Source organism: Pseudophryne corroboree, chromosome 11 (assembly GCF_028390025.1).
Source record: "Pseudophryne corroboree isolate aPseCor3 chromosome 11, aPseCor3.hap2, whole genome shotgun sequence".
Taxonomy (NCBI): Eukaryota; Metazoa; Chordata; class Amphibia; order Anura; family Myobatrachidae; genus Pseudophryne; species Pseudophryne corroboree.
The window spans coordinates 320,877,003-320,884,619 of record NC_086454.1 but is presented as its reverse complement, the minus strand read 5'-3'; positions in this window follow the sequence as shown (position 1 = coordinate 320,884,619).

Genomic DNA, 7,617 nt, shown 5'->3' with positions numbered 1-7,617 from the left:
CAAATTACATTGTTGCATATTTTTGCAGAAGTGGAGCTGGGAGCTGTAACCCACAGACCAGCTTTTAAAAACTCATGTCTACCTTTTGACCTGTCGACATAGAGCCCCTGTCGACCTAGAATCCCTGTTGACCTAGTTACTGTCGACCAATAGTGGTCGACCTAGACACTATCGACCTAAGTGTGGTCGACCTTGCATACCACACCCAGCAGTGCGTCACTTTATAGGGAGACATTATCAATTCCATAAAATGACGTGAAGCTGAAGGCAAAGCTTGCTGGGAAATTACAAGAGTGGCAGACAAATGATACACAGTGTATTGTAAATGGTAGCTGGGGATGGAGGAGAGAGAGTAAAGAGAGAAGAGAGATTGGATTGTCTGCAGAGATGGATCTTAAGATACCAACCAGTCAGTGGCAGTGAATGGTGAGGAGAGTCGGATAAGGCGGGATAGAGAGCTTTGGAGATGAGATGAAGTTTTGAAGCCAATAAAGAGATTATAGGGGTCATTGTTTTGACTTTTCATATGCATGTAATCAGGGTTGAAAGCTCCTTTAGAATGTAAGCTCTTGGGAGCAGGGCTCTCTAGCATATTTTTTTTATGTGGTTATGTATTTACAATACTGTGCAAAAGTTTTAGACATGTGTAGAAAAAATGCTGCAAATTAAGAATACTTTCAAAATAGAAGTATGAATAGTTTATTGCCCCACGACCGCCCCTGCCTGTCAATCAGGCAGAGGCGATTGCAGTACTTAGATGCAATTAGCATATCACTGGGCTCCCAGGGTGCGCTGCGTGGGCGCACCTGTTAGGTGCCGCGGTCCACGGCGCCGCTCGGTCTGCTTCCGGGCGACGCTCACGGCGGCCGCACCTCCCTCGCTGCCCGCCCGGCGCCTAGCAACGCCAGGACGCCGTGCGTACTGTAGCCGACGGGTCCCTGGCAACGCTAGGGCGCCGGGCGTCCTCAGCCGCTAGGTCCATGGCAACGGGGACGCCATTGGCGGACCGCGTTCCCCGTTGCCAGATAAGACGGATTAGTTGTTCATGCAGCAGGGCAGCTGCACGACAACTATTAATTAGTGTCTGGGGGCTGGTCTTGCAGACCCTCCTGTCATTGGCCAGCAGGGCCTTTTTATGGGAGCCAGCACACTGCAGCCTCGCCGGTGATAGCTTCCTGTATGCTGTTCCTGCCTTGCAACGTCTGTTCCTGGTCAGCTGTATCTGGTCGATCTTGCTCCCTGTGCTCCTGAGTCCTGGAGTTCTGAAGCTGGTCCTGGGAATCCTTCCTGTCCAAGTGAACCTGTTGCAGTCATCTGGGGGTTCTCGCTTGTTGGGATACTCTCCCGGTTTCGTGAGTAGCGGCTTCTGCCGCGTGTTGCGGCCTAGGCCGCTTAGTCCTTGTGTTTATTTTGCATTGGTGGTTTTTGCGGAGGTTTACGCTTTACACTGTCCTCCCCGGTACGCGGCGGTGCCGTGTGGGGGTGTGGACAGTGGTATCTTTTGTTGTTCTTTTCCTTTGGCGGCATGCCGCACATACATTTAGTTTTAGGGTAGTTAGTAGCCCCTAGCTTTCTGTTTGCTTTAGTTAGAGGTCCCCTTGTTATTATCCTGTCTCGGTTCATGCCTTGTCTCACTCTAAGACCTGGGGGCATCGGAGTTGGGCAGACCTAATCCGCCCTTCAAACGCGGCTGCCGTGGGCCCAAGAAACCATAGTCACTCAGGCGTGAACTGACCACACGGGTAAAACAATGGAGGTAGGGTGCTAGGGGCTATTCCCGTACCATCCCTTATTTCAGCGTCACGTCCTGGTGCACAGGACTCTCTACACAACATCCCTCAAGTTCTGAGCATCAGGAACGTAACATTATCACCGGCCCAAAAAAAAAAAAAAAGAATAATATTAAGAGTTATTTGTTTTTGGTGGGCCTTGAAATTCGGCCTCATGAATCCGGCAGTATTAGGACCGAATCCCAGCCAGCTTTTGGCCAACCAGATTCAGGAACTAACTCAGATGGTTCAGGATCTTTCTCTTCGGGTGAGATCGCAGGAAGATCTTTTGCGAGCCTCCCAGAGTATGATTCCAGAACCAAAGATGCACCTTCCTGACCGTTTTTCAGGTAACCGAAAGGATTTTTTTAATTTCAAGGAAGCTTGTAAGCTTTATTTTCGTTTAAGGCCCCGATCCTCTGGTACTGAGTCTCAACGGGTCGGGATTGTGATGTCATTACTACAAGGCGATCCGCAAACCTGGGCTTTTGGGCTAAAAGCCGATGATGTAGCCTTGCTATCTGTAGATGCCTTTTTTAAGTCCTTAGGCCTTTTGTATGATGACCCTGATAGAGAAACGTCGGCTGAGAGCCACCTGCGTGCACTTAAGCAAGGGAAAAATCCAGCAGAGGCGTATTGTACCGAGTTTCACCGTTGGTCGAACGACTGTGGCTGGAATGACACGGCCCTGCGCAGTCAGTTTCGCCTCGGTTTGTCTGAAGTTATTAAAGACAGTCTCCTTCAGTACCCCGCTCCAGAGACTTTAGACAAACTCATTGAGCTTGCTATTAAAATTGATCGTCGTCTCCGGGAGCGGAGGGCTGAAAGAGGAGCTAGTTTCAGGCCTAGTCCATGTGTGTATACTTTCCCTGAGGACGTCGAGGAGCCCATGCAAATGGGTCTCTCCCGGCTGTCCCCAGAGGAAAGAACCAGAAGGCTAAATTCTGGTCTTTGCTTGTATTGTGGTGGCAAGGGACATATCGCACGTAATTCCCCGAATAAGCAGGGAAACGCTCTGACCCAGTGAATTGTGAGGGGGTTCACTTGGGTCTGCAGTTGATCTCCTCTAATGATTCCTTATTAGTTCCTGTAAAAATTTCCTTTGGTAGCCTCAGTTCGTTGGTGTCGGCCTTCGTCAACAGTGGAGCTGCAGGAAATTTCATGGATCTTGGTTGGGCTCAGGCTTTGGGCGTTCCACAGATACCTTTGGATAAACGTATCACCATGCACGGCTTGGATGGTGGTCCGCTTTCTAATGGGGTAATCACTCACCGCACACCTCCAGTACAACTGACAGTGGGGGCCCTACATTCGGAGAAAATCGAATTTTACCTTACCCATTGTCCGGCTGTCCCCGTAGTTTTGGGTCACCCCTGGCTTGCCTTTCATAATCCCACCATAGATTGGCGGTCTGGGGAGATTTCCCGATGGGGTCCCTTTTGTGTTAAGGAATGTATTTCCCGTCCAGTCCGGGTTGCTGCAGTCACCTCAGAACTTATTCCTTTGGAATATCAGGACTTTGCCGACGTTTTCTCCAAGGGTAATGCGGATATTCTGCCTCCTCATCGGTCCTATGACTGCGCTATTGACTTAGTTCCCGGTGCCTCTTTGCCTAAGGGGAGACTATATGCCCTGTCTGGGCCGGAAACTACGGCAATGAATGATTATGTACAGGAGAGCCTAAAAAAAGGCTTCATTAGGCCCTCGAAATCTCCATTGAGTGCAGGGTTCTTTTTTGTCGAGAAAAAAGATAGGTCGCTCAGACCATGTATTGATTATCGGGCTCTGAATAAAATTTCTGTTAAAAACACCTACCCCTTGCCACTGATTTCAGTACTGTTTGATCAGCTCCGGACTGCCGTTATCTTTTCCAAGATCGATCTTAGAGGGGCTTACAATCTCATCCGAATAAGATCTGGGGATGAGTGGAAGACGGCTTTCAGCACACAGTCGGGACATTATGAATACCTGGTGATGCCGTTTGGGCTGTCTAATGCTCCTGCTGTATTTCAAGATCTCATTAACGACGTCCTTCGCGACTTTCTAGGAAAGTTCGTAGTCGTTTATTTAGACGACATTTTGATTTACTCTGAGTCTTTTGAACAACATATTACTCATGTGCGACTGGTCCTTCAGAAGTTACGGGGAAATCATTTATACGCCAAACTGGAGAAATGTGATTTCCACATCACAGAAGTGTCCTTCCTGGGGTATATTATTTCTCCTAAGGGGTTTTTCATGGAACCAAAAAACTCCAGGCCATCCTAAATTGGGCACAACCCACGAACTTAAAAGCAATTCAGCGCTTTTTAGGGTTTGCAAATTACTATAGGCGTTTTATTCATACCTTCTCAGATTTGGTTGCTCCTATTGTGGCATTGACTAAAAAAGGAGCGGACCCTTCCAATTGGTCACCTGAAGCCAAGTCTGCCTTTCTGGCCTTATAGCAGGCCTTTGTCTCAGCTCCAGTACTCAGACACCCTAACCCGGATCTCCCCTTTATTGTCGAGGTAGATGCCTCAGAGGTTGGAGTGGGGGCTATCCTTTCTCAGGAAGACCCGGAGTCTCAGGAATTACACCCATGTGCCTTCATGTCCAGAAAATTCTCCTCCGCAGAATCCAACTATGACGTTGGTAATCGAGAATTGTTGGCAGTTAAATGGGCTTTTGAGGAGTGGAGGCACTGGCTGGAAGGAGCAAGGCATACCATTACGGTGTTTACTGACCACAAGAACCTGCAGTATATTGAGTCAGCTAAACGGCTTAATGCTCGACAGGCACGTTGGGCGCTGTTTTTTACTCGTTTCAGGTTTATTATCACCTTCAGGCCCGGTTCCAAGAATACAAAAGCCGATGCCCTGTCACGTTGTTTTCTTCCGGTTCACAATAACCACCCGGCTACTACCCCCATAGTCCCATCGTCTGTCATCCGGGCTGGCCTCACACAGGATTTATTTACACAGCTAGTCCAGCTTCAGCAGCAGGCTCCCAGTGTCACTCCTGCAGATCGTCTCTTCGTCCCTGAATTTCTGAGAGGCACTGTTCTAGCTGAGTTTCATGATAATAAGGTTTCTGGTCATCCGGGTATCTCTAAGACCTTGGAATTAATCTCTCGCTCAGTGTGGTGGCCTAATCTTTCTAAAGATGTGAGGGAATTTGTCCGTTCCTGTCAGGTTTGTGCTCAGTACAAGGTATCTCGATCGTTGCCGGTCGGGCAACTCATGCCTCTAGCCATTCCTCCCAGGCCATGGTCACATATATCCATGGATTTCGTGGTGGACCTTCCGCTTTCAGCTGGGTTCCGAGTCATTTGGGTGGTAGTAGACCGTTTTAGTAAGATGGCCCACTTCATTGCTCTTCCCCGATTACCCTCCGCTCAAGAGTTGGCAGTTTTGTTTCTCCGCCATGTCTTCAGGCTCCATGGTTTATCCATGGATATTGTCTCTGATCGGGGATCACAATTCATTGCCCGTTTCTGGAAACGTTTTTGTGCCTCTTTAAATATGAAACTCTCTTTAACATCTGGGTACCATCCACAGTCTAACGGACAAACTGAACGCGTTAATCAGTCATTAAAACAGTATTTACGACTATACTCGGCCAAACTTCAGAATGATTGGTCTGAATTTCTTCCTTTGGCCGAGTTTGCCTGTAATAACTCTTGTCATTCTTCCACCAAGGAGTCGCCATTCTTTTCGGTCCTGGGCTTTCATCCTAGAGCCAATTCTTTTTACCCTCATTTTCCAGTCTCTTCGTTGACCTTAACTTCCCGTCTCAGAAAGATTTGGAAAAAGGTGCACCTTGCCCTTAAGAAGGCTGCCTTCCGAGGAAAGATTTTTTCAGATAGATTCCGACGCCCATGCACTTTTAAGGTGGGAGATAAAGTGTGGTTGTCAACGCGCAACATCAAGCTCCGACAACCATCGGCTAGATTGGGACCCAAATTTATTGGACCATTCCTTATCGTAAAGAAGGTCAATCCAGTTGCTTTTCGGCTACGCTTGCCTAAATCACTCAAAATTGGCAATACTTTTCATTGTTCCCTTCTGAAGCAATATATTTCTTCCAGGAGATTCCCTCGGAAAACTTCTCAGGGTAGACTTCCGGTGGATGTTCTGGGGCAACAAGAGTTTTTGGTGGAGAAGGTTTTAGATTCCAAAGTTTCTCGAGGCCGGATGTATTTTTTAGTTCACTGGAAAGACTATGGCCCGGAGGAAAGGTCTTGGGTCCTGGATAAGGATCTACATGCCCCTAAACTTAAGAAATTATTCTTTCAGGAATTTCCTCAGAAACCCGGCTTTAGGGGTTCTTTAACCCCTCCTCAAGGGGGGGTACTGTTAGGTGCCGCGGTCCGCGGCGCCGCTCGGTCTGCTTCCGGGTGACGCTCACGGCCGCCGCACCTCCCTCGCTGCCCGCCCGGCGCCTAGCAACGCCAGGACGCCATGCGTACTGTAGCCGCCGGGTCCCTGGCAATGCTAGGACGCCGGGCGTCCTCAGCCGCTGGGTACATGGCAATGGGGACGCCATTGGCGGACCGCGTTCCCCATTGCCAGATAAGACGGATTAGTTGTTCGTGCAGCAGGGCAGCTGCACGACAACTATTAATTAGTGTCTGGGGGCTGGTCTTGCTGGCGCTCCTGTCATTGGCCAGCAGGGCCTTTTTATGGGAGCCAGCACACTGCAGCCTCGCTGGTGATAGCTTCCTGTATGCTGTTCCTGCCTTGCAACGTCTGTTCCTGGTCAGCTGTATCTGGTCGATCTTGCTCCCTGTGCTCCTGAGTCCTGGAGTTCTGAAGCCGGTCCTGGGAATCCTTTCTGTCCAAGTGAACCTGTTGCAGTCATCTGGGGGTTCTCGCTTGTTGGGATACTCTCCCGGTTTCGTGAGTAGCGGCTTCTGCCGCGTGTTGCGGCCTAGGCCGCAAGGTCCTTGTGTTTATTTTGCATTGGTGGTTTTTGCGGAGGTTTCCGCTTTTCACTGTCCTGCCCGGTACGCGGCGGTGCCGTGTGGGGGTGTGGACAGTGGTATCTTTTGTTGTTCTTTTCCTTTGGCGGCGTGCCGCACATACATTTAGTTTTAGGGTAGTTAGTAGCCCCTAGCTTTCTGTTTGCTTTAGTTAGAGGTCCCCTTGTTATTATCCTGTCTCGGTTCATGCCTTGTCTCACTCTAAGACCTGGGGGCATCGGAGTTGGGCAGACCTAATCCGCCCTTCAAACGCGGCTGCCGTGGGCCCAAGAAACCATAGTCACTCAGGCGTGAACTGACCACACGGGTAAAACAATGGAGGTAGGGTGCTAGGGGCTATTCCCGTACCATCCCTTATTTCAGCGTCACGTCCTGGTGCTCTGGACTCTCTACACAACATCCCTCAAGTTCTGAGCATCAGGAACGTAACAGCACCCAACAAAGGAAATTCAGACTGCAATCGCTGCTGCTGCAGCGATCCAGTCTGAATTACCCCCATAGACCCCTCAAGCTGATACAGTGCCCCTGAGCACTCTGAATAGATTGTGAATATCTCAGATGCAGAAACCACCATATCACACAATCACGGCTGGGAAGTTGCCATGGTTACCATCCAGTCACACTTACTATTTTATTTGTCTATCAAATACTTTTTCTGAAGATAAGTGCATACAGTAAATGTAAGGGGACTGCATATTATGTACACATAGTTTCCTGTTACTGGGTTCCGTATGTTTTGCTGGCGGACGGGATGCCGTCTGTCCATATCCTGACAGAATACTGGCAGAGGGCCGACCGCTAAGTGTCCCCTTTGCGGGCTTGCTACGTTCGCCATGTTGCAGGATCGTTGGCTCGATTCGCTCGCCACAGGATCTATTCACACTC